This window comes from Lygodium microphyllum, chromosome 29, assembly GCF_053477565.2.
Source record: "Lygodium microphyllum isolate KBCC chromosome 29, Lygodium_microphyllum_v1.1.10, whole genome shotgun sequence".
In the NCBI taxonomy this organism is placed as follows: Eukaryota; Viridiplantae; Streptophyta; class Polypodiopsida; order Schizaeales; family Lygodiaceae; genus Lygodium; species Lygodium microphyllum.
Genome location: NC_141163.1, coordinates 62,385,838 through 62,412,902, shown reverse-complemented (window position 1 = coordinate 62,412,902; position 27,065 = coordinate 62,385,838). Strand labels below are relative to the sequence as shown.

The 27,065-nt window shown below is 38.4% G+C and overlaps 1 protein-coding gene across 3 annotated transcripts in view; it reads right to left on the bottom strand.

The window, feature by feature from the left end:
• LOC148010701 (phosphatidylinositol 4-phosphate 5-kinase 9-like) overlaps positions 1–10,571 on the bottom strand; it is a 186,820-nt gene extending 176,249 nt beyond the window's left edge. Inside the window, exon 1 of one of the 3 annotated variants that reach the window (XM_087671278.1) lies at positions 10,406–10,571. The gene's annotated coding sequence lies outside the window, so the exon portion shown is untranslated. The remainder of the gene's footprint in view (positions 1–10,405) is intronic. The other 2 variants (XM_087671279.1, XM_087671276.1) reach the window with 2 other exon arrangements.
• Positions 10,572–27,065: the final 16,494 nt, after the last annotated feature.

Below are 27,065 nucleotides of genomic sequence, written 5' to 3'. Positions count from 1 at the left end.
TTATGTACAGCAGCCCATTGGTTTTGCAGTTGAAGGCTCAGAACATTTGGTATGCAAGCTTAAAAAGGCACTATATGGTTTGAAACAAGCTCCTAGAGCTTGGTATGAAAAAATAGATGCTTTCTTGCTTGGTCAGGGGTTTCTAAACAGCTCATCTGAGTCTACCCTTTACGTATGTAAAGAAGGGGGATCTATGCTGATTTTATGTCTTTATGTTGATGAACTTTTGCTCACTGGAACACATGCTGATCAGATTTCAGCATTCAAACAAAATTTGCAGCAAACTTTTGACATGTCTGACTTGGGAGTTTTGCATTACTACTTGGGCATCCAGTTCATACATAATGCTCGAGGTATTATCACAGTTAAGGTATATTGGGCAGCTTCTTGAGAAGTTTGGCTTACAGGATTGCAAGCCAGTTTGTACTCCCATGGAACCTGGACTGAAACTGTCATTACATGATGACAGTGATTTGTTTGATATACATGCATATGCTCCTGCAGTTGGATGTCTTATCTATCTATGCAATACTAGGCCGGACATACAGTTTGCAGTTTCAGCTTTAAGAAGGTATATGCATCAGCCACGTATGTCACATTGGCAAGCTGTCAAGCGTGTTTTTCGCTACTTGCAGGGTACTCGTTCTCTTGGGTTGCTTTATGCCAAAGGGGGACCACTACAGTTACATGCTTACAGTGATTCTGATTGGGCTGGTGATTATGATACACGTCACTCCACTAGTGGCAATTGTTTCTTTCTTGGCTCTTCTTGCATTTCTTGGCTTAGCAAGAAACAATCCATTGTTGCCACATCGTCATGTGAAGCTGAATACAAGGCAGCTTTCACTACCACAGTTGAATGCGTATTGGATGTATCTGTTACTGAGCCTACTCCATTGTTCACTGACAGTCAGAGTGCCATTGCAGTGGCACGGAACCCAGTGTTTCATGCTCGCACGAAACACATTGAGATTCACTATCACTTTGTCAGAGAGAGGCTACATGCAGGTGATATCAGCCTTGTCTATTGTCCTACCACCAGTAATGTGGCAGACATCTTCACCAAAGCTCTTCCTCGTGACAAATTTGAAGCATTTCGAGATGCTTTAAATTTGATATCCTTTCGTGGCAGATGATCCTTGTACTCTTGATCACTCTTCACTCCAGGGGGGTTTGTTGGGTATTTGACTCACGCCTTACTTACGCCTACGCTCATATGGGAGTGTCGGTGATCAATAGGACACTAGGGCACTTTTTACTCTCGGTAGGAGAGGTTTTTTCCCCCAGACTTATGGTCTTATTGTCGTATGTACTTATGTGCTTATGTTACACACATTTGGGCACTTAGTGTGTGTCGGGTGTGAACACCCCCTACAACCCTAAGGTTTAAGGGTTGTACTTTGTACTTTCAAGTTACACTCATTCAGTCTATTCTCTTGGGTGTCGTGCTTCAACTCTATCTCTCACTCTCACACTGTCTACTGAATCCCAGCTGTACCTCGATCCTCTGTTCTCACAACATACACATTCATTGCATTGTACTTTCAGTTGGTCTTTTCTTTCTATTATGTTTTGCTTTGAAGCATCTCACTACTGAACTCTGTGCTTGCAGATTCTTATCTCTTTTGCAGGGTTTTGTATTTCAATCGAGCTAACTCGCAGGTTTGCTTTGGTCCTTGTTGGGCTAAAGACGTGGGGATGCACGTCGTTCCTATCATGGTTTCATCATCCTAGGAGTGTTTGCTCTTCTTCCAGAATGGAGGCTTCCTCTCTCGAGACGGATTGTGCAGCATCTCTCTTTATGCTATCATGGCGGTGACTTCTACCTTGCTCTTCCAACAAGGTGCTTCATCCTTTTCATCATCATCTTCTCCCATTCATCATGGTTCTCCGCACTACACAACGACTGACATTAGGCTCCTCTTCCTCCTTCAACATAGATATCCAGATTGAGAGGGGGTTCCTACCCTTCTTAGTATTCTACAAGCTTCAACACTATCTTCGACATCGGCTTCTCCCCCCCCATGGTACCTTTTCTCTTTGCATTACATGATTTCATTGTCTTTGGACTAGGGTGCTTGGGCAAGTGAACAATTTCTCCACGAGGGACATTTTCCAAGTGACACCTACTACATGAGCATTCTTTAGCATGTACCATACCTTGTATCTCATTGTGCAGAGCACCACTTGAGCGAATCCTAAGTTGTTTCCACTGGCGACTTTGAGACTGCTGCCACCTCTCCATCAGCCCTTGCAATGCCCTAGTGTCTTCTTCCAAGCTGTCACCCACTATTTGGCGCCTTCCTCCACCCTACATTAGGCATCTTCCAACCATCGCCAACATCTTCATCACCTTCTACAGCTTGCGTTTGGTACCAGGCCAGCCAGACAATAGTTCCTACACACTCCAGTTGTAATGTCCCCATTACTTAGTTTATTTTAATAAACAATGTGCATATACATTCCAAAAATTGATTTATGTTGAAAACAAAATGGTAAAGATTGCACATTTGAAGATAATTAGTGACGTATTATATGTCAGTTCATGGAAGGAAGGCTTGGGAAACCCTCCCAAGAAAAACTTATTAAAACTATGTTTGTAGTATAGAACAACAAAAAGAACTAGCCTAATGGATAGTCACTTGGCAGTTAAGTGCACTTGGGTGACGACACTGGCGGAATGGGTACCCTCCCGGGAAGCTTTTCCTACAACTAGTGGGAGCTTCTCACGCGCAGCCAACGGTGCCAACGAAGCCTTCGTAGCCCATTGCCAAGTATGCCAAGGCCTATGCCTTGGTCGCCGCCTTGGTCATGAGCCTTGGAGTGACACCCGCCCGACGACGCAACACATCTCCAAGCTGCATTCCAAAAATGGAGCCCCCTCTACATCATCGATGTCGTCATTGAAAAAGCTAAAAGTAAGCGTTTTCTCTTTATCATCGATGATGTCATCAAAAATGCTAAAAGTAAGTGTTCTCTCTTTTATCCCCCCCCCCCCCCCCAATTACTATATAAACAAGAATAGAGCGTCACATCAAAACAACCCATACAAAAGTCTCTCTGTTGTTGACGTGACAAAGCTCTGCTGCAATCAGCCGAAGCTCTCTCTCTCCATACCTACACGAGACCGCTACTCAAATCGATCAAGCTTCTCCCATGGTTCCCAAGAGACGTCAAGATGCTAAGCGAGATCATGCTCAAAGAGCTCCCCAACGCGAGTAAGTAGTCGTTGCTGAAGCGCAAGCGGAAGTTACCCCCGAATCCATTCAGCCCGAAGGACCGGTTATTCCACAACAAACCAAGGTTGCAGTCATAAACCATAATCACGATGGATGGCCGAACGGAGTTAATCATGTTTAGTACATAAGAAAATGATTACTTTTAAGCTATCTACAACTTCCTAATTTTTCTATTGTTTTTTTATATCTTACGATAAAATTAGGGATAAGTTAGTAATGTTAGAAAAACCCATAGGATAAGTCTGTTACATAGATTACGATTAGTTAGAACGTACTTAAACTTACAAAAGCATGTTAGTATTATCAATTGCTTTTTAGGAAAGAATACGGGAATTGATGAGGGGAGATAGATTCTATGCATCACATACATTGATGGTTATGACTACTTTTGGATTTGCGAATGATGAATTATGCCTCTTATGATTCCATGCTTGCATAGCCGGACGAGTTATGGATTGTGGTGGTTTGGGAAATTGGGATCTCCAACCCAATGCTCCCTAACACTCTGCGGAGTGTGGAAAAACTCACCTGCGGGTGGGGGTCCTATGCTTTCAAGGGAGGCGGGTGTTTTTGGTTTTTGATTCGAGCACCTGAGAGGGGAAAGGGCTGAGTGATAAGTGCCTCTACTATGTAGTATGGCTCATGAGGCTCAAGGAATCTTAGAGGGGCTCTAAGCCAGTAAATTCCTTGTTGACCGCGGACGGAGTGCGATCACATACAGTCCACTCTCGAGGGATTGGAAGGTCCTATCCTAGGCTTGGGCAGTGTCTTTCTGGAGAAAGACGGATTTTGTACCACTCTGTGGAGTGATGGTTCTGCTTGTTATTATTAAATAAAGTATTTGATTTCTGAATTGTTTGTTATGTGCTAAAGATTGAGTTTAACGAACCCAATTTAACGGAGTAATAAAAGAATCCAAACAACATGGTAGTATGCTTTGCTAATTAGAAAACTAAAGCAAACCCAATCGAGGAAAGTGGGAGGCTTCGATCCTAACGATCGAACGCCTATGGTTGGATAGACCCGATAAGTCGGGTAGCTTTCCAACACTAGATAAAGCTGATTAAATCGTGACCCTCCCAATATCGATAGAATTAGTTACCAAGTTTAACACCGTTTTAGGGGACTGGAGCTAAGATTTTACCTTATGGGTAGGGGGATCGAGTTACACTCTCCCCCATCTCTCACTCTCTTTGAACCAAGTGCGGTGTTAACCTCATTCCTGCCTTTGATTGATTATAAAGTGGTCTTTCTTAAGTGGGTGTTAGATTGCCGTTAGGGGTGACTTGTCCACACTTCCCGTGTGAAGTAGAACTGAGATTCCCATGTTTAACTAAGTCCTAGGTTTCCCATAGGGAGACTAGATGGTGATGTGCATGGACATGAATTTCAATCAACTACTAAGAGGACTCCTCCGGGTCTGTTGGAGAAGGCACCTCACACTAGTTACTTGCATTTGGTGTCTCTTCCTCCAAGCGACAGGTACTAGTGCTCCTCCTCATCCATGCAATATCCACGATTTGCATTTACACTAATCTGGGGGTCGCCTTCCATCCCCATAGCTTCTCCTACTTGTGTTTGGTGCTCCAGGCCCTTTTGGCATCATCATTTTGCAGATTCTTCACTCTAACTGATGGTCATAGACTTGGAATCTGTCTCCGATGGTGGATGCCACTTTCTGATACTTTGCTCTACCCTTGAGTATTTGTACACTCTTACATTCATTTATGGTATTCATTCACTTCAAAGTTGTGTTCTTCTCTCCCTTCTTTTGTTTGTGTTTGAGTTTTGAGTTTGAGTTTCTGTGTTTTGAGTTTTTGTATTTGAGTTGTGTTCTTCTCTCCCTTCTTTTGTTTGTGTTTGAGTTTCTGTGTTTTGAGTTTTACGTTTAGGGTTTGAGTTTTGATTTCTGTGTCTCTGCGTTTTTGTCATGGTTGTACACTTTGTGTTTTCTCAGTACAAACCCTAGCAGTTTTCTTCATACCATCTACTATTTATGTCAAAGTCCCCTACTAGTTGACTACTCCACATGCAAATCACAAATGCGGTGATATTCACAAAGATGTTGCAAGATGCTTTTTTGCCTCATAAACAAGTCGAGACCTTGGATATGTTGAGCTAAATTACCATTCGTTTTAATTAAACAGCCCCAAAACTCAAGTTAATTAATGAGTTTTAACCATTCTTTTAGACTAAGAGCAATTCAAGAGAGTTTCAATGTCCCACATGTATACCCTAATTTGAGAGGCCCCAAACTTTCTATGACTAGACAGCCTAACCTCCCATTTAGCCAATCTCATTCTTGCAGGTTTCAAGTAATCTAGCTTCGCTGCCTACACCCCGTTTACAAAGAACATATCAACCGAGGCTGTTTGACATTATCTTCATCCATCCGGCACCTATTTTCAACCTTCTCATATAGGTTTTTACCCTTGTTTGCTGCCACTAGCTATCACCTCCTCCCAAAAGGGTGTGTTCAACCGGGCGACCTGCATTTAGGCTGCGTTTGCAGTCCGTCCCGCCTGACGACCCTCCTAATTCTTGCATTTCGCCTCTCCAACTATCGCCCTACACTCCACATCCTCCAAATTGCAGTGTTTGGTCCATCTAGCTATAGATCAAGCTATCACCATCATCAATACCCTACATTTTGCAATTTCCTCTCTCCTCACTACTCTACCATCCAACTTAGATCTAGTATTTACTTTTGCATTTGCTACTGCCAAATGTTTTGGGGACTAGCTTGCTACACTTTGAGATCCGTCAGGAGTACAACATACTCTCCAACTCATTACCTTTGCCTTAGTCCTGAGACACAAGAATTCAAGGTATACTATTACTTCATTGCATAGTGTGTTTGCTACATAAGCATTGTATCATACAAAATCATTCATTTATGATATTCATTGTGTTCATTGTCTCCGAGTTACCCCAATCCTAACTATATTCTATTTAGTTTATGCTCTATTATACGCTGGTATTTGTGTTTCTACGTTAGTGTATTCCCTTACATGGTATCAAAGCAAGGATCTCTTCGAAGAAACCTAGGCCTTTGATCTGAAAGCCTTTCGCAAGAAGCAAGAACAACAAGAGGGAAAAATAACTTTGAACACTACATCACCATTTCATTCTTCCAAGCCAAGTCCATCAAGAAATGGGACGAAGTGAGCCTCACAACTTGCTCATCCAACTTTTGGCACTGTTGAAGAGACATCAGACTACCATGGAATCCAGAGACCGTACAAGATTTCTAGAGACAAGTATGATCTCATTGTCACATATCGCACTCAACAACAAATTGAAGGTAAATCTGAGTTTTTCTCTTTAGATTCGGTGTGCCGGTCTAATGATTTTGCAAGAAAGACAGAAGCTCCATAAAGGACTAGCCATCCTGACATGGAAACAAGCATGGCATACAAACCCTTCATCTCTTTACCGCTTTCTTCTCCACCTCTCCCTCTTTCATCTATGCTATTTACATCTCCATCTTCATTCACTCCTATATTAGATATGCAACACTACACTTCTCCATCTTTTGAGTCCACTTCCTCTTTTTAGTAAGATATAGTTGATTCTCATGAAGAAGAGACTATGCAAACACGTAATTGGTTCATAAGTCTTGAAGAAGATAGACTTTTGTTTCTTAACACGAAGAAAGGGTGATGAGTACAAAAGATTAAGTCAAACACTCGTAAGATATGTCCCTTCTTTTCCTTTAGATTTTCCTTCTCAAGGTCATTTTAAAGTAGGTGAATCATCTTCATTTTCATCCAATGCATTTAATAGACAAAAGGAATCAAAATCATATTCAATAACTGCATCAACCAATCCATTTAATCTCCCATCCATCCCACCCTCTATTTCCGTTGCACCTTCCCTTCTATCTCCATTAAGTGCGCCTTTCCTTTCATCTCCATTAGGTACACCTCATAAGTCATGACACATTACTCTTTAATTACCATTAGCTTTAATTAAACAGCCCCAAAACTTAAGTTAATTAATGAGTTTAAATCATTCTTTTAAACTGGGAGCAATTCAAGAGAGTTTCAGTGTCCCACATGTAAACCCTATTTTGGGAGGTCCCAAACTTTCTATAAATAAACAACCTACCCTCCCATTCAGCCAATTTGGTTTTTGCCTGTTTCAAGTGATCTAGCTTCACTGCCCACACCCTGTTTTACGAAGGACATCTCAGCTAAGGCTGCCTGATATTGTCTTCATCCATCCGGCACCTATTTCCAACCTTCTTACACATATTTTATCCATGTTTGCTACTGTCAACTGTCACCTGCTCCCAAAAGGCTGTGTTCAACCTGAGGACCTGCATCTAGGGCTGCATTTGCAGTCCATGCAACCTGGCGACCCTCCTAATTGCTATGTTTGGCCTTTCCAACTGCCATCTTGCACTCCATGTCCTCTAGCTCTGCGTTTTGCAATTCTCTCTCCTCGCTACTCTATTTGACTCAAATCCGGCATATACTGCTCCATTTGCTGCTACCAAACATTTTGGAGGTTTTCTTGCTGTGTTTCGGGATCCATCAAGCGTATGATATAGTCTCCAGCTCATTACCTCTACCTCGGTCCTCCAGACACAAGAGTTCAAGGTATGGTATCTCTTCACTACATAGTGTGTTTGTTGTATGAGCATTGTATTATATATATTCATTCATTTATGATCTTCACTACGTTCATTGTCTCTGAGTTACCCTAACCCTAACTATGTTCTATTCAGTTTATGCTTTGTCATATGCTTGTATTTGTGTTTCTACATTATGGTATTTCTTTATAAGATAGAGTCCACCGTACAAGAAAACTAATTTCTCAAAGGATTTTGCACATAGCATGCATTGTACAAATATGGACTCTAGAGAAGGGAATATCCAAATTTGCTCTAAAATCCGGATCTTTGAGGTGCCTATCAAGTGCCTTTTTCCAATTCTTTTTATCAAGCTCCTTTGCAACACACATGCAATATATGCATGGGCTCTTCGAATCGGCTCCTTTCGAGACATTGCACATGCACTTTGGGGTCTTCAAATCACGTGCTAGATTGCACTCTTCTTTGAATCTTTGGAACCCTTCCATGTTCAAGATTCTCCCATTCCTTTGTTCACTAATGATTTGGGATATACTTGTCTTATTGGAAAATTGAATGCAGAGTGTCGGTTTGTTTAACTTGCAATTATTTTCTCCATCCAGAACCAGGCTGAAATGGCTGCATGCAGCAAGTAGACGAAGAAACACGATAGAGCTCAATTCAACATTCTGCGTTCTCATGCTTAAAACATTGTATAGCCATGTTGCCTTCATGGTTCTTGCTATAAGCCTTCCTCACAATGACACAACATTTCGAACAGGCAGCTTGTCAAACACACTACATACTTCTGAAAGTGAGTCACTCTCTTCTCTACCTGTTTCTGAAGACCCTATGGTGCTGCAAGCTTTCAAGCAGCAGCCAAATGCTACAGGACTAGGAGGCAGGCTGTCCAGTTTCATTTCTTGGAAGCAGTTTAATGTCTCATGACTGAATCCTTGTTCAGTGTATCCCATCATCAGTCCAATGGGTCTAAATCACAAACAGCAAAGCTGTCAAATAATTTTTGTGCTTCTACAAGTGAGCTGCACATGTCCACCAACTCCTTGCCCACAAGCAACTCGCTCACTGATTCCCTTTCAGCTGCTCCAATGTGTAACTCATAGGCTGTTCCTAAATCATGCTGTCACCACAAGGTTTCAAACTTGCGTTTGTTATCATAGAATGAGAACATACTCCCTCCAACAGCAATTAATAGAAATAGTTTACAGCTTCCAGCCTTCCACGAACATCATGTGGTCAGTGTATGCTGCAATAAGGGCATTCCATGAGACTGCATCCTGAACTAGTAGCTTATCAAATACATCACGGGCATCTTAAACGAAGCACGATCAGGGTACAAATCCACCGAATAAATATGTGCTGCCTATGTGCAGATGTCTTTGTTACAAGTCACCTCCTCGTCAGGTGGGCAGGCTGGGTGGTGGGCAATTCCAGCAGTCATGCAGCAATGGCAGGCAGATCCAGGCAGCCTGTTTTGGACGACCATTACTACATGTTAACTAGGGCTGATTGTTTTGCTGCAAGAACTGCATGGAGAGACCAAACGTCACCTAAGCATGCCCTTACAAGCAATACTAATAAACTGTTGGTAAGCATTGGCTCTTAACAGGACTCTCTTCAACACTCAGATTCACACGAGTACATTTATAAGTTTGTTGATACCAACGTGTGACTCAATATTCTAGATTTCAAATTGTAGATTTTGTTTATTTGTTTATTCTCAACCCCCTATGCAACGATCATGCACATATAAGATGCGTGCAGTTCTAAGAATGCACTCATTGAGTATCCTGCATTTAAATGCCAATGGGCATACTGTGCAGTCAGATGCGCAGATGTGCAAATACATGCGATAAATCTTGTACTAAATATTGGGGTTCCATGCATGTCTGTTCAACTCTTCTTACTCATTTGTGAAGTACGTATCGTATGTATACAATGGCAGCCATTTGGCTTACAATCAATATCCGAAAGCAAATCTTGATCAAGCTATCTTGTGGGGTCACAAAAAACCATCTGACTTACAACCAATACCAAAGACGAATCAATAATCCCTTACGAAATGTTGGTGTTCTAGGTATGTTTTGCTGATCTCCTCGCTCAATTTTGCAGTACGTATGCACGCATGCAATGGCAATCATTTGACTACAACCAATAGGATAAATCAATGATCAAGCTGTCCTTGTGGCATCATGAGACCATCTGGCTTAAAACCAATACCATGAATCAATGATCAAGATATCTTCGTGGCAGCATAAAACCATCGGGCTTACAACCAGTACAAAAGATGAAATTAATGATCCAGCCATCTTGTTATATCATGACGAATGACCAAGAAAAAATCACGATCTGAGGGGGCAAATACAAGAAAAGAAATGCATGACACGAAGCTGAAAGGAAGCTAGGATATAAAATGCAAGATGCAACTTGGAAAAACTGAAACCAAGGAAATGAGCCTTGTGCGGGCATGGCTGCAAGCGTAATGAATATAGATGGAAGATCGTGCATGACAACTGAGACAAAGAAAGGAGCCAGGCAGCCATGGCTGCAAGCTTAATGAGAGGCATACCTGTTCTTGTGTGTGTGTGTGTGTTGGAAGGACAGCGGGAGCGCGACATGCAGCTTGGAGCAGGTGCAGCAGCAATGATAAAGAGGCTCGATGGTTGTTGATGATGAGAGAGGAGGGAGGCCCTCGTGCCTCTCGAATGGAAAGAAAGGTGATGTATACGTAGAGCACTATAAAAAGGCTTGTTGCTCCTCCCTTGGCGAGAAGCTTTTCAAAGGTTCCCATGTTCCCCCTTTTGATTCTCCCCTTTTTATTATTATTGCTCTTGCCCTCCCCAAAGCCACGTCATTTCTGATTCATGGTAAAGGCCTAGAAGAAGGGACAAGTTTCCACCTTTAGGGGGCAAAAAGAGAATTTGGCCATGCTAAAGCCCCTTTTGTTTTGCCTTTTATCCAACTCACGCACAAAGATTCGTCGATTATAAGATAGTATAAAAGAGACATTTTGTTATTATTAATACAATCATGTCAATTCCCATCTAATCTTTAAGGGGGGAACTGAAATGAACGGTACTTATGTAGTTCTACATGTGTAGCTGTGCATGCTTGATTCCCACTAATATATTAAGCAACCAAACAAATAAGATCAATGACTTATGTCCTTTATCATTTTACATTAGGCATTTAAGAGTGTAACAACATTTCATATATGTTTCTAGCAAGCCATTATAAGTTGTTGTTGTTGTTGTTGTTACGTACCCAGCTTCACACATAGAAACATGCATTGCTAGTCCAATCAACTCAAACTTTGTCCCTATGCCCTTTGTGATAACTATGGTTATCTCTTGTGTGTCCAAACTTACATCTCATGAGTCCACGCTTGACGGATCACAGTAACCTTGAGTGGTATCAACTTATTATTTGCAATAACATCTAACTTGTCAGGAATGTTTATGAGAAAAGGAGGGTGTTTGCAATGCCAATTTCATCGCATAAAAGGTAGAAATGCTATCTCTATAAGCATCGATCTAGTTCATGGCTTAAGCAATAGCTCTTGCAATAGCATCCCTATGTGATGACGAATGTTGCTTATAAGGCATCTTAGGGTTTCGTCTCATAAACGAATCTTTTAATTATCCCATAAATGATGCTACTTTTTTTTTTCTTTTTCTTTAGATTGGATTCCTTGATTCAATAACGAGGCTAGTCCTGTGGGAATTTTATCATACAAAGAAGTCTTCACATCCATATTCAACACCCTTCGTTATGTTTTCAGCAATCTCTCTCTCTCTCTCTCTCTCTCTCTCTCTCTCTCTCTCTCTCTCTCTCTCTCTCTCTCTCTCTCTCTCTCTCTCTCTCTCTCTCTCTCTCTCTCTCTCTCTCTCTCTCTCTCTCTCTCTCTCTCTCTCTCTCTCTCTCTCTCTCAATGAGCTCACCAATTGACTTTTGTGTACGCCACCAATTGTCTATGTTATTAATGTTTAACTTACAATATTTTCCTCGTGTACTCCATGCCAATTTGTAATGTTTCCTTGGGCCAATGATTCCTAGCGTTACTTATGGTCTATTTACATCTCCATATAAGCATGGCTCCAAATATCCATACTTTCATGAGCTAAAGTTGCAAGAACCTACCTTCATCTCTAGTTTGATAGAATGGGGACTAACAAATCAAGCTTTACCATTGCCCAACAAGATGGTGCATCGACATCTCCACAAAAACATGACTCGCGATATCTATGCTCATACTCATAAAGCAAATGTCACTCCCACTTGACCTCACCTCTAAGACAACCTTTACTAGATGGTGTTTTCTAGGCCTAGTGTAGAATGAAGAATGAGCTTACGAACGAGCATTTCAAAACTTTTCTTCTCTCATTATGGACTTTACATATGGATTGTTGTGCTTTAAGTCATTTGCGTAATGTCATGTAGCTTTAAAAAACCTAATGGCAAATATAGGCATTTACAAATGTCATGCACTTACTAAAGCATTAGTAAAATATAAGTAACATTTCTATATCCAACACCCTTTTGATGACTAATTGTTGACATGTGTGAGAAACATAAGGTTATATTAGTTTATAGAGTAGCCCTCTCACCAAACACGTAAAAGAAAAAGTTTAAGGTCTTTCTTCATCCCCTTTTCATGTTTACCGTCATCTCTCATATCCTTAAGACATTCTAAGACTTGTTAACATTGTGGAGACGTGATGAAGGCAACTAGGCCACAAAACCCACAAAATTTGACTCTTTATTAATTTTGTAAATCACAAAGCCTATCCAAACAGTTTAATAACCCAATGCTTTGGAACTTGCACAAAGGCAACAAGCTCATCAAGCCATGCATCCAATAGACTCTAAAATTTGTGCTTTATAGATCTCGAGGTTTCTCTTTTTTGCAGAAGATAAACTATTTAAATATAGATTAGTGTTGTTTTTATTGCATGTTTTTGGGATATCATTATTAACAAGCATTTTGGGACACCATTTTTAACAAGCATTTTGATGTGTGATAATGACATTTAGAGTTCCATTTTATATGCATTGACCTCTTATCTTCAAGTATTCAAGTGTGTTTTAATATATTAGACCTATTCGGTCATATAAACTACATAATTATTTTTTTATAAAAGAATGAGCTTAACACTTTCAAAAGTGAAGGATGTTTCCTTTGAGGTACATTTTTCCTTTAATTTTAAGTGGGACAAGTTGTGCATTAGTATGTTTCACATAATGCTTACACTTTACAACTGAGTCCTTACATGTCAATTTTTTCTTATCCCCTTAATATGTCTCCAAAACAATCCTTTCTTTAGCTTGATGGGGAGCTTTTTGAATGTATTAACATCAATATGATCATTTAATGGATTCGTCGACCATCAATAGTTGTCAAGATACCTAGTTTTTATAATGTGTTGATAATAGAGCTTGGAGGCACTCGTATGTCACTAAAGACAAAGTTGACTGGTTCCACAAAGTGGCACCTACGTAGCAAGTTGATATATCTATGTTGCGAAATAACACTAATTGCAATGCTTCATTGTGACATAAGTGACTAGGCTCTTTTTGCACCCTAGGTCACTTCACTACAGGAGTAGGTAAGAGCATTATTTAGGTAGATCCATTTTACACACAAGCTTTTATTAATCTTTAGTGATGCATCTGTGACGTTGTGCTTTGCACACCATGTTCTATCTCCTATAACAACCATTTTCTTCCAACCTACAAAATAGATTGACTACATGGACACAATTTTGTTAAATATGTAGATAGACTCAAGAGTCTCAAACCATTCATGTAACGTATGTAGTGGATTTATGATATCAACTACAAACCACTATGATATTGATATGGAACTTTATTTTATTTGCACACACACATACAAGGTTGTATTTGTATGGGATAAGTCACTCTCTGCACATCAAACAAGGCCTTCAAATTTTCATTTTTTCTAGCAAAATTCCTCCATGTCTTTCCCATAGCAGGCATTTTGTTTCAACCTATAAACTAGCCTACCTATAGTATATGTTGCTTGACATCAAGTTAGCACGCTTTTATAACTATTTGTAATTTTTGCATCAAGATAGAAGATCATAACCTCACAAACTACAATTCGAAAATTTTGCCCTAATTGGAATCACTTCACTAGTAACTACAATCAATTTTGATCGACCATATAGCCAATCGAAAGGGTCAAGCAGAACCCTATGCTATAATTGATTTTGATCATTTTTATTGCTCATAAGGTCTAGTGTATAAAGATTAATTTATCAATATGAAAGTCCAATAGTCATAGTACAAGAGTCAATGTTCTTAATTTCCCAAAGATAATCATATTTTACTCTACGTAAAAAATAACTTCTTCTTATGCATAGAACTATTATTCTTAATTGTTGTAGTAAGCATGCTACATAGGGGTGATAATGTCCCATACTTGGCAATACTTCTCTCCACATTAGATCCTAGACCTAAGAAAGGAAAAACAAAGGTTACTTAATTGTTCACACTTTTTGAATTAACATAAAATGAATAATATATAGACAATATCTAGTTAGATGGCCCTAGCATTGGTTGGACCACACAATATCTAGTTAGATGGCCCTTTAGCATTGGTTGAACCACACATAATAATGGATTACACTAATTGAAAACATGGTAAGCCCTACATCTCCAATTTACTCTAGCACTTTGGGTGTTTATCACATGTGTGAGAGACCTTATACTCACCATCAAGTACTATATATGCAATAACTCAATTTAGCCATAATGTCTCATCTCTATGTATGATATGACTCTACCAAGAGTTCTATGAATTATGTCATTATAACCACGTGACATAACTACTCTTTGTAAGTTCATTATCTATACTAAAGAAAATTAATAACAGAAAATATGAGTCATAAAACCAAATTAAAAAATAAAACTAAGAAGAAAATTTAGGAAACTATTAATACTATACATTTATATACAATTGAAAACATGTATATAAATTACAATGAATAGTAAAGATTTGAATAGACAAAGCATCATTGGTAAATGAATAAGGTATAAATGTAAATAGGATGGATAAATGGAAAAATATGTTTAAATGATTTATTGAGAACTTCCCTCAGTTCAATGTCAATGGTGACATTTATTATGTCATGCTTGACATCATTGAGTAAAGCTTTCAATCCATGAGGTGGCCTTACTTGAGAAAATGCAACATAGAGTTGTCCATGAGTAAACAATGGAGTTTTTAAACACGACACTAGACATGATAATATTTTCCCTTATGATTTTGATTGTCATTTCAAAGGCCAATTGGATAGGGAACTATGTTTGTTTCATAGAGAAAGGAAGATGTAACATTGTTAGAATGAAAGCGATTCTTGAAATAGGCACGCTATTTTCAATATTGGTTTTGGTATATATCTCAATGATCCCCCTATAAAATATATTGGTTTCGGTATATAGGCACGCTATTTTCAATATATTGGTTTTGGTATATATCTCAATGATCCCCCTATAAAATATATTGCATATAAGTCCAATACTATTGCACAAACCTTAAGAAGGATTCAAAATTCTTAGTAGCATTACTAGAGGATTTATCTTTAGCATTGACACATGAGGAGAAATAGCTCCAAACAAGGTCAATGGAATCAATGTATTCCTTAGAGTCAAAGAATGAGTTTTGGTCAATCTCTACAATAAAATTCTCACTATGCTATTGCAAAACATCTCTTGGCATCAATTGTGATGCATTATTATTCAACATTTCCACCTCACTATTATGAGGTGCAAGAATGGGACATCACTAAAGAATGACATATAGTCATCTATGTAACATCTCAATAGACATATTTAACAAATTCATGCATTGAATCCCCTTCCAACACTATCTTAGATGAGTCTATAATGTATTGTTATTATTATTATCTAATAAATTTTGTCCATCTCCCCATGTAGTATCATCATTTGATAAAGAGACTTTAATGCATTTGACTATATCAACAAACAATTAGCCACACATTTTATGTCAATCTTAAGGCAAGAATTCAAGAACCACAACCTATCAAAAGTAGCATGAAGCTTAACACAACCAAGATACCTTGGCTACATTTAAAAAATAGCAATTTGAAGCTCTTGAGACTCATAGAAACTATCAAGCAGCTAAGGGCATATAGATGGAACATTTAGCGCATATACTATGGTGGGCAGCACCTATTATAGTGCCCTAAACCTAGTTTGTCATGCATGAATTGTGTCTGCCTTGGTCATGATGCAACTTACTATAGAGCTCCAAGAAGACTCCTTTATTCTCCTCAATATGCAAACATTAGATTGCAAAAAAATAAAAGCCCTTTTAACCAAAGACCTCAAGCTCTCACAATAGCATAGTTATGATGCAAGAATTAGAAACTTTCCATGTAGGAGATAGATCCGAGCAATACTAGCCTCAACTGATGTAATGGTCCCACTAGGAATCCTACTAAAGCAATACCCCATTCTTTGGAAAACCTTCAAAGCTTGCATCAATGGAATTGAAATAGAAATAGCCAAAGCAGCTCCACAAGAGTCTCAACAAGGATGAGTCCCCAACCTTATTCCGACTCCAACATTGGCAATACTAGGACTAAACATATTTTGGAAATGAGCTTAGTGTCATGTTATCCTCCTAGTGAAGTCCTTAAGTAACTCAATGAGAAGAGAAATCAACAACATCAGAGTTGGAATTATTATTGCTAATCAAGTTGTTATTGAAGCTTGGGAAAGCCCACCTATAGAGAGCATCCTCTAATTGTGGTCAATGTATTCATTGACCACAATTGGGAGTACTAAAAGAATGTCCCCCTTGATATTGCCAACTTTCACGTTCTTTATAATTTTTGTGATACTTAAAGGAGCTAACTACTACGATTTGTTTCCCATGGATGTGGAATGCAAGATTAATCAAGGATTGGGGCAACATACTAGTTTTCTTAGGCAATAGGAAGGATACAACTAGGATCAAAATGGAGAGTTGGAAGATAGCTCTAGTAGATTTGGATGCCATTTCTATCACACTTAAGGGAGATACAAATTTCTAAGGCAAGAAATTGGTTTTATGGGCAACAAGGAGGATGCAGGTTAGGATCAAAATTGAGAGCTTGAAGGTAGCTCTAGTACATTTGGATGCCATTTGAAGCATATTTAGAGGAGATACAAATTGCCCGCCTACATCGAAACCATTCAATGAATTCACCCCTTGCCTTGAAGATGAGTAGGACTAGATACATGTCCTTGCAACCCTAGACTTGCCATTGACACAAGTCAAAAGGGGACAAAAAGCCCCAGTGTGCACTTGCTCAAATCACACATAGAGTCAATCTTAGTGCTAGGGCTCATGATTAGTCCCAAACCACTAGAACAACAAAGGGTAATCAAATTTCAAAATCCCTCCAACAAATTAGAGCTTTAAAAAATGCTTTGACAATAGAAATGGAGCTTAAAAGATAATCATGAAACAAACTTGCAAATATTCGAGGAGCTATTAGAGAACCTTGGTTGGCAATGGACAACAACACTTCTTAGACTATAGTAGGTACTATAGATGCTTTGTGTCGGACTATTCTTCTAAGACCCTTATACAAGCATTTGGGACTAGATAGAGGAATGCCAAGCTATGCATGAAGCTCTCAAAAAGTCTTTCACCACTACCCCTATCTTGTGAGTGCTAGATCAGACAATCACGTTGCATATGCATATAGATGCATCCAAAGTTGCTGTTGGGGTGGTATTATATCAACTTGGTAAGCACAACATGGACTTTCTAGAGAGATTTATTGGCAAATAACTCATTGATGGTTAAATGAATTATTCAACCATGGAATAAGAAGGATTGGGAATGCTATATGCATCCAACATTGCTTTTCATGGTAAACCATGAGCTATAAGAGTGGCAGTGACTTCTATACTTATTAGAATTTAATGTCATCATGATTGTGCACATGGGAAAGTGACACCATATGGCCAATCACTTGTCAAGATAACAAGTGGTGAAAAAGTGATAGAAATCAACAATAATTTCCCCAATATACACTTGTCTAGAGTCTAGTAAGAGGAAGAGATCTTCAAGGCTAACATGACACCATGTTGGATTGATAATATTATACATAGCTTGGAAAAGGGATTGCCTAAATGCATAGAAAAGGAAAGACTCGCCCGTCTTCTCATTACGAATTCTCCCTACCAGATGATAACATGCAAATTGTATAGACTAGGGCAAGATGGACCCCTTGAGAAGTTGTGTGAGCATGAGATGGAGGATGTGCTCCAATAAGCACAAAGGGGATAGCGTGAGGCTATTTTGATACCAATACCATGAGTCAAAAAGTGCTTTATTCATAGCTATGTCTACTTACCTTGTTCAAAGATGTAGCATGATTTGTAAAGAATTCTGATAAGGCCAACACACCAAGGTGCCAATCAGGAAATAAAAAATGGAATTCACCCTAATGATTGTGTGTTAAACCTTCAAAAAATGGGGTATAGACTTTATGTACCCATTTTTTCTACAACTTAATGCTCATAGTCTCAATACATTAATGTCACCACGAATTATGTGACTAAATGGGTAGAGAATAGGGCCACTCACAAGAGCAATGTCAAAACCATAACCAAGTTCTTATGGGAGTGATTCAGTCACAAATCAATAGCAGCCCACATAAACCAACTTTGGAAACCTCCAAGATGAAAAACTCATCCAAATCTGTATGCAATCTAAAGCAAGGAGTAATTCGGGAGTCTTTCTATGTAAACTATTAACTGCCCATTAATATTTAAATCTTACTAAAAGGTTTCTATGATAAAATGGATACATTGTAGCTTCCAGATAATGGAAAAATGTGGGAAATTGTGGTCACTGAATCACCAAAAAGAATCAACACATGTCATTTTTCCCATAAATAGTCTCCTAGAGCATTTGGATTAGCAGCACAACCCATAGACATCACTATTTGGCAAATCATCAAGTCTCTCTCTCTCTCTTTCTATTTCCTTGCAGACAAAAGAAAATCCCCTATTTCAAAATGATTAAAGCCATAGCTTAAGTAAGTCCCCCTACTAGATTTAAGTAGATCCCTTACTTCCAAAAAACAAGCTACCCCTATGCTTAAGTAGCTCATGCACTTATATACATCAAAACCATGTACTAAGATCTCTTTCCAAATGTCCAAAGCCAAGATGTTTTACTTCAAAGCTAGCCACAAATAGCTACCAAATCATTGCCAAAGTGGGCTACTGAAGATCCAAATTGAGCCTCAATGGTTTAAGCTCTTGCTTGACTTAGATCCAATTCCCGATAGAAATAATACCTCTATCAATTATGCAGGTAGCAAGCATCAATGTTGCACAAGAAGCTTCAATCCTTGACCTTTGTGAGACAAAGCTTCACTCCTGGTGCTCCTTGATCCAAGAGTGCTCCCATGAATACTGAACGTCGCTTTGATAACAATTGTGAGGGAAGCAATGGTGGGATGCAAGGTAGAAGGTATGGAGTGTAAGAGGATTGAGAGAGAGAATAACACAAGAGAGTTATGTGGATATAAAATCAGTGGTATCCTTATTCTTTGTTGTTTTCACTTATATATAACTGTATAGTATATATGTATACAAGTGATTCTTGCTCGCCAGCTCTAGGCCATTTCCCTTTACCCTAAAATGTCACTTGATTCTCCATAGCCAAGAAAAATGCATTTCTCAAACTTAAAATCAAGCTTACTCGACTTGTCCCTAACTATATGCATAAATGACTCATAAGCAACAATGTGCAAGTGATCATGACTAGGTCTCTTGCTAAACCATCACTCCTCTAGTATCTTGCCATCAAATGGCTTGCTAGGAGATTTGTTGATCAAATGTACTACTATCTTTACAACTTCAACCCAAAATCTAATAGGGAGCCAACATTAGAGAGCATACTATGGATTCTTTCTTAAATGGTCCTATTCATCTTCTCAACCACACCATTTGGAGAAAAATCCTCAAGAGCTATCAACTCTCTATTGATACCATGTATTTCACAATATTTTGTAAAGACATGCGAGGTATACTCTCCACCATTATTAGTGCTCAAGCACTTAATCTTCTTATTTGACTGATTCTCTGCAAATGCCAAGAACAGCATAGCCATGACCTAAACCCTTATATGGCATATCATAGTGTCAAATGCCTTATCCAAAATTGACAGACCAACTTAAAAAAATTATGCATTACTCAAAGCCTTGCATGATGAAGTAATCCACAAAGAGAAATGATAAGTAGAGCCTCTCTAGTAGGATACTTATAGCCCTCTACTATAGTTGCATAATCCACTCAAGAGATAGTCAAGACAAAATAAATGCATACATGTCATAGTATGATGGAGATACAAAATCTAAGTGGGCTACCAAAACATCTCATGGGATAGGTTGCCCAAGAGCATCATGAGACTCACAACTAGACATCACATGAGATTGTTCTTGCACATTATGACCATGTGATGTGAAAGATACAACTTCCATTTGCTGAAATTTTAATGGAGTAAGTTATTTTATCTTAACTTATTGACTAATATCTTGCAAAACTTCACTAAAATCATATCTCATGGCATCAACTTCACACAATTGATTTTTAGCTTTGATTTGAGGCTTCAAACCCTGAGATATTCTCCCTATAATAACAATCCATTGATCATACATAACTTGATCAAAGTATTGTTCATAGCAGCCTAATCTTTTTGCATAAAAACGAGACCATCTAAATGAACTTCCATGTCATTCAAAAGTTGCTTCTCAACCTTAAGCAAAGGTTCCAATCAAGCATGTAAGAGAATCTGCTCAACCTTTAGTTTAGCATTCTCTTGAGTCACTAAATCAATCTCACTTTGAAACTTTATCCATGCACGCCCATGTTTAGGACGGTCATTAAGATCACGAGAAAAAAATTGAGACAAAAGAGAGGGTGTAATCTCCAACTTTCCCCCAATTTCACCACTCTCCTAAAGTATAGCAAATTGTTGCTTAGCATGCACATTATTACTCCATTTTTCCCATGGTAATCCAACAAAAGATAATAAGCCAATTTGCATCAGTTAGGCTTTGGTACTAGGCTCTGATGTATCCATGTAAATAGTACAATCTATCAAGGGGGTTGCCAACTCACCATCTTCATCACTAGACATGTTTGATGATGATTTTGGGGTCATCTCCTTTGCCCTGGAAGGAGTGATCTCATGAGGACTATCACTCCATTCCTCCTCTTCATCATGTGCTTCTTTTAGCTGCTGTCACCTCCCTCACGGGCAATTTTTGTGCCTTCTTCCCCCTAGTCTTCACCATGATTGCTTCACTAATAACTTGTTGAGAATCATGTTGTAAAAGAGATTGAGAAAGCGTGCTACATACTTGATTACACAAAGTACTCTCACTGAATTTGACACTTGTCTTTTAGCCCTTCAGTTGGCCTTGGCCTTCATCCAACTAACATTTCATGACCTGATATATTTACAGTGGTAAAATAGCTTCAGTTGGAATAAGTTGCTTCAATGTCCCATCATCCACAAACTCATGGTTAGGGGTTAAGAGTCCTTTCAAAGAATACTCAACTAATGCCATGAGAATATTCTCCCATGTCATGATAGGTTGTAAAAAACCTTTAAATATATATCCACCAACACCGAAGTTTTCATGACCAAGCCTTAATTGTAGATAATGCCAACACTTCATGAAGTCCCATAGTGCTTGCAATAGGATTGTAGACAATTCCAAAATATCATGCATCTCATACCACAAAGTCAAGGCTTGAGTAGCTTCCACATAAAAACCAAAAATAATTTGCAAGATAATAACGTCAACCACAATTTCACAGTACTAGAGTGGTACTCTATGTAGAGAATTAGTCCATGCAAACCTGCAAACAACCATAAGAGTAAAAAAATCATAGACTGTCATATCAGGCAACAGAAAACCATAGCCTATTGTATCAAGCAAAGCTATTGAAGGTTGAACCAAATTGAATGCAACTGTCGCCTTTCCTTGTACCCCTTCACATTGTTGATCTTCAAACTTCTTTTGTGATTGCTATTTTTTAGCTTGTTGTAGCACTTCTTGTTGCTATAAGAGTTGCAAGAATATAGATTGCCCTTGTAAGACAGGAGGAATGTTGGTTGTTGCTATAGGAATAATAGAAATGTTGGTTGCTCCAAATGCTCCAACTTCAGTGATAGACTGATCATAGTAGCCCTCAAGAACTTCAAAAATAGTAGTTTGAATTGAAGCATCAACAACTTGATCATTCAATGCGGAGGATCCTCAAGAATAACATCTTGACTTGAATCAGGAGAAAATACCAATTGTGTATGCAAACCAAAAATTTCATTATCTTTCTGCAAAACAACTTCCTCAAGAGCATTAATGACTTCAAAACAATGAGAAACTTGGAAATCCATTGCATTCCTCAGTTGAGAAACCTCCTACTGTAGTAATGCTTTCTCCTCTTGAAGTCAATTGATAACAAACAAAGCTTTAATTACTATAACATTTGCTACATTTCTCTCCTTTTCAAGCTCAATGGAAAACCAATGAATCATCTCAGTTGGAGATTAAATCATAGAGTGTAACTCATGCAGAACTTTAGAAAAACCATACAAACTGACTGCATTCTACAATTCTTCATATTCAACCAACTCTTGCAAAGGAAATGTAGTGCCAATCTTGCAATCATGCTCTTCTTGCAAAGGAATTACAATGTTAATCTTGCAATTCCACAATTGGTATAGTGGAACACTAACTTGTTTTTCAGATCAAGCAATGCAATGACCTAAAATATTATCTTGCATGCTGGAAACATTAGTGTCCTAAACAAATACATCCAAAGATGGTGCATTTTGCACTACGAGTAGTGGCACTTCTTCAAGTTCTCACAAAGTTTCTTCGATGAAATCCAACTTAGTAGCAACATTATCTTCCTTAGAATCAATAAGAGAACCAAGAAAATCATGCACAATGACATCTTCATTGCAAAAACCAGAATCCTCAAACTTATCATCCATAATAGCATCATCTTCTTGAATACATAATTGATATTCTTGATCGCTAATCGGATCATCTTCATTATTCATAACCATTGGCTTGTTTTTTTCTTGATTGAAGTTGACTGGAGATTGATTATGATAGTTTGAAAAATACTAAAATATGGAAAATACCTTGAGATTATTGATGCAAAGAGTGTGTTGATCCACTCTCCCATTGGCAAATTGCTATGTTGGGTTTAGGGCACTCGAGAATTCTTGGCTTCTTTGGTTCTTCTCCTCTCTCACTCCCTTCACCACAATCTTTGGCAAGACCATATATAAAGAGTACCAATCATTATCATCATCACTTGAACTTGAATCTAAATCTAAATCGAAATCCAAAACATCTTTATATCTTTCCTTGAGCTTTTGAACAGCTGTAAGCAATCTCCCAATATGTTTAACACTTGAACAAGACTTGACTTTCTCGCCTTCATGATCATCATGCCATTCATAAGCATCATGAAGAATGTCCTCAAAAGAATACAACTTCTCCCATGCTTTATCCATCTTTGAACTTGAACCCTTCTTTGCTGTTTGCTAATAAAAACCTCTTGTGGATACCATCAAACGCATTGCATATATCAAACATGCAAAAATACTTGCATGATTTTTCTTCTTCATAAGACCCATGAACATAAGAACAATTCTTTGAAGTATGTCCAAACTCAAAGCAAACATTGCACTACTTTTTCTTCTCCTTTGATTTACCCATTGCAATTCATCATATTGAAATTTTAAACTTTAGAACTGAAAATGAAACGTGAATGCTCTCTCTTTAATCTTCCGTATTCTTCCTATAGTAGGCAAAAGATAGTGCTTCCTCCCTCACTAGATTTAGTTGGAGTTTCTTATTCAAAGTTCATGTAAGAAATTAGTTTTCTTCCCCAAAGCATGATAATTTTTTACAAAGTTTCAAATTTCAACTATCAATTAGAGGCATTTTTTTGTTAAACTTCCACACTAGAGGCTCAAGAAAGAATGGTAGGATTGCCAAAGTGTCTCAGCCCCAAATTTATGCCAAATATATAATAGGAATGAACTATCTCATACAAGAATAGAGTAAACTGCATCGAGGAGTGCAAAAAATATGTAATACCTCATTAAGCAACAAGTAAGAAACTAAAAAATAATGACATAGAGACATAGAACTAAAATCTACAACACTCATAATGGAAAATTAGAGATAGAAATTAAAGTATATGTCAGAAATAAGATAGAAACAAAGATATGAATCGTGGCACTCACTATCATATTTCCTTGATAATTAAGAAAATCCATCATACAACCAATCACGATCAAGAATAATGATCCATACATGAGAAAGACACACAATACCTCTTCAGGTCATGTTTTTCAACAGCCTATAAATTGCACTTCATGAGGCATTTTAAGTCTACTTCAAACTAAAAATAGTAAAGACTAAGGCTCTAAACCATGCTAAGGGTAAACATAGTGTGTCAAGCCAATAGCTAACAAAGGATAAGCCCAAACCCTCATTGTAACATCATCTATAAAAATGATAACGTACGATACTCCTCCCAAAGAAGCCATGGATATTGCCCCACACAAATCAAAATGAACCAAATCAAGTAACTTTGATATTCTAATCCCACTATCTCTCTTAAAGCAAAGATGGGAGAATTTTAGATAAGGAAGATAGTTCAAATGGCACAAAGATTTCATTCTAGTGATTGACATATGTCCCAAATGGGGATGCCTAAAGAAACAAATGGATGTTTAGTGACAACTACAACATGGTTTTTAACACAAAAAACATACAAAGGATACATAGTACCAGATTTTGGCCCTTTGGTCACAATAAGAGATTCCTTGAAAATCTTCCACACATGATCACCAAAGGCCACTTTGTAAGCACAATAATCAAGCTACAATGTACTAAACTTTTTATCAAGCCTAGAAAATATCGGACATTTTGTAAGATGAAACAAGAATCATTTGGTAATGAAAAATCTACATACCTAATGCCAACAATATTACATGCATATTTGTTTCCAAGACAAATACTTCCTCTCTTTCCAATATCATATGTAGAGAACCACTCCCTATGTGAAGTAACATGAAACAATGCTCTAGAAGCCATAAGCTAGTTTTGAGACATGGCATTATCATGGCATTCACGAATACATCACCGAACAAACAAAGCATCACCATTATCAACAATTGTTGATGACATTGGCTATCCTATTTATAGAAGGAGGGATGATGGAAATACGATGACCATCAAAACTACCCCATGCATTAATCTTTTTGATCTTTACCTTACTTTACTCTTTGCCATGATCCTCATTTGCCTTTCTTGACTTTTTGCTTGTTTTTTCATTTGGAATAGTCCCTTTTTGTGCACCTTCTTGTTACAGAAGTAGCATTCTACATCCTTTTTGCTATATGACTTGCCTTTTTCATGAGAGTTCACTATGACAGATTTGTAATCCAAGCACGAAGAGGATAACTTCTTGAATCCCCCAAGCATAATGATTTTGGCCTAGTAGTTGGATAAAAAGGAAGAATCAAGAGTTTAAATATTACCTCTATTATTATTTGTTGATGCTTGAAGTGTTGATTGCAATGGAATCTTTCACCATTAGTGGTCCACACTAATGTAGACTTCTATTCTAGGAGTCTTCAATGCTCCAAAATGCATTTAATGAAGAAATTTCACTCCATAATACTCCCAATCAAGAACCTTGCTGAATGCTTGCAAACCTATATTGTAGAAGGCTTCTCAATGCAAAATTGATTGCTCTTTTTCAATGTTTCACCATTATTTAAGCAAGCATGAGAATATCCTATTTGTTGGGGGTAAAGGTGCCTCTGCCTAGCCGCCCATGTATTACTACATTGACAATACTTGCCATTGCACACTGCAGGTGGGGGCCGCTCATCACCATCACTTTATTCTTTATTCTTTTAGGGATAGTTTGAATAAAAAAAGGCACGGTCACACATTGTGACTATTGGAGTTCCCATTTTGTGTCTCTCTTTTTCTTGCTCTTGCTCTCCTGCCATAGCTCTTCCAAGCAAGCTTCGATCCTTCTTACCTTTCAACTGGTATCAAAGCATGGATTTATCACTACTCGAGCTTGGTTCATGACTCCTTCAGCTTTACCTACACTCATTGGGTCTCCTTCTCGATAGCCATAGCCAACTCTCTCAAGCTCCTATCACTCCCCAACTTCCCGAGCACCTTCATGGCTCCTTTGGGCACTCTGAGGGCATTCCAACAAAGGTATTCATTCATTTTCTTTAGGGTTTCATTGAGTTCACAAGTCTATAGGTTTGAGTAGAGAAAGGGGGCAGCACCATTGAAGCTCCCGTGCTTTATATGTCATCATAGGCCTCTTGTGGCTACTTGAGGCTTCTTGTGTGCCTCCCTTGACTCATGGTAAAGCCCTGGAGCACCCTGAATCCCATCAGCGGAAGCAGCAAACCCTCCAGCCAGGAAACATGAATTTGCACCTGTTCATGGCAACCCTTGGATAGCTAACCCTTCCTTTCTGATGATCATGCTTGGACTCTTGGGCATTGTGGCACTACTTGCATTGATCCTTGTCATGCTTTGAGCCTTATAGAGGCTGTGGGGCACTGATATTTAGCTCCACTTTGATTGTATGAATACTAGACCTACTATCTATGTTTGCAATTGACATTTACATCTACATTGGAGCTCTCTACATACACTACTTCATGCTCGTATGCTATGCCATTAATGCCTATGCTTGGTAGATGTTGTGCACATACTTTGCCATGAACTTGGATTGATTTTCAGGCTAAAAAAACACAGTTTTCAATAGTAAATCACTTTTGTACAATACCACAATACCTTGGACTTAGCTTCTTGCAATCTCCTAGGGATAGAGAACTCTTCTTTGGGCATACGTGAATAAAGACCATGTTTCCTTCCACAAATATTCTATCTTGACACTTCAAATCTGTGTATGCCTTCTGTCTATCCTTTGTAGCTTGGATGTCTCGAGAAAGGGAAATCGTGAGCTTTGCACAATATCTTCTGCTTAAGTGACTGGTTTGCTGGTATACATGCCTTGTTCTGTAGTAGACAAGTCCATTATCAATGGAAAATTCCTAATACTTAGCTTTCAACTTCTGATTCTGCTCCTTGGTAGAT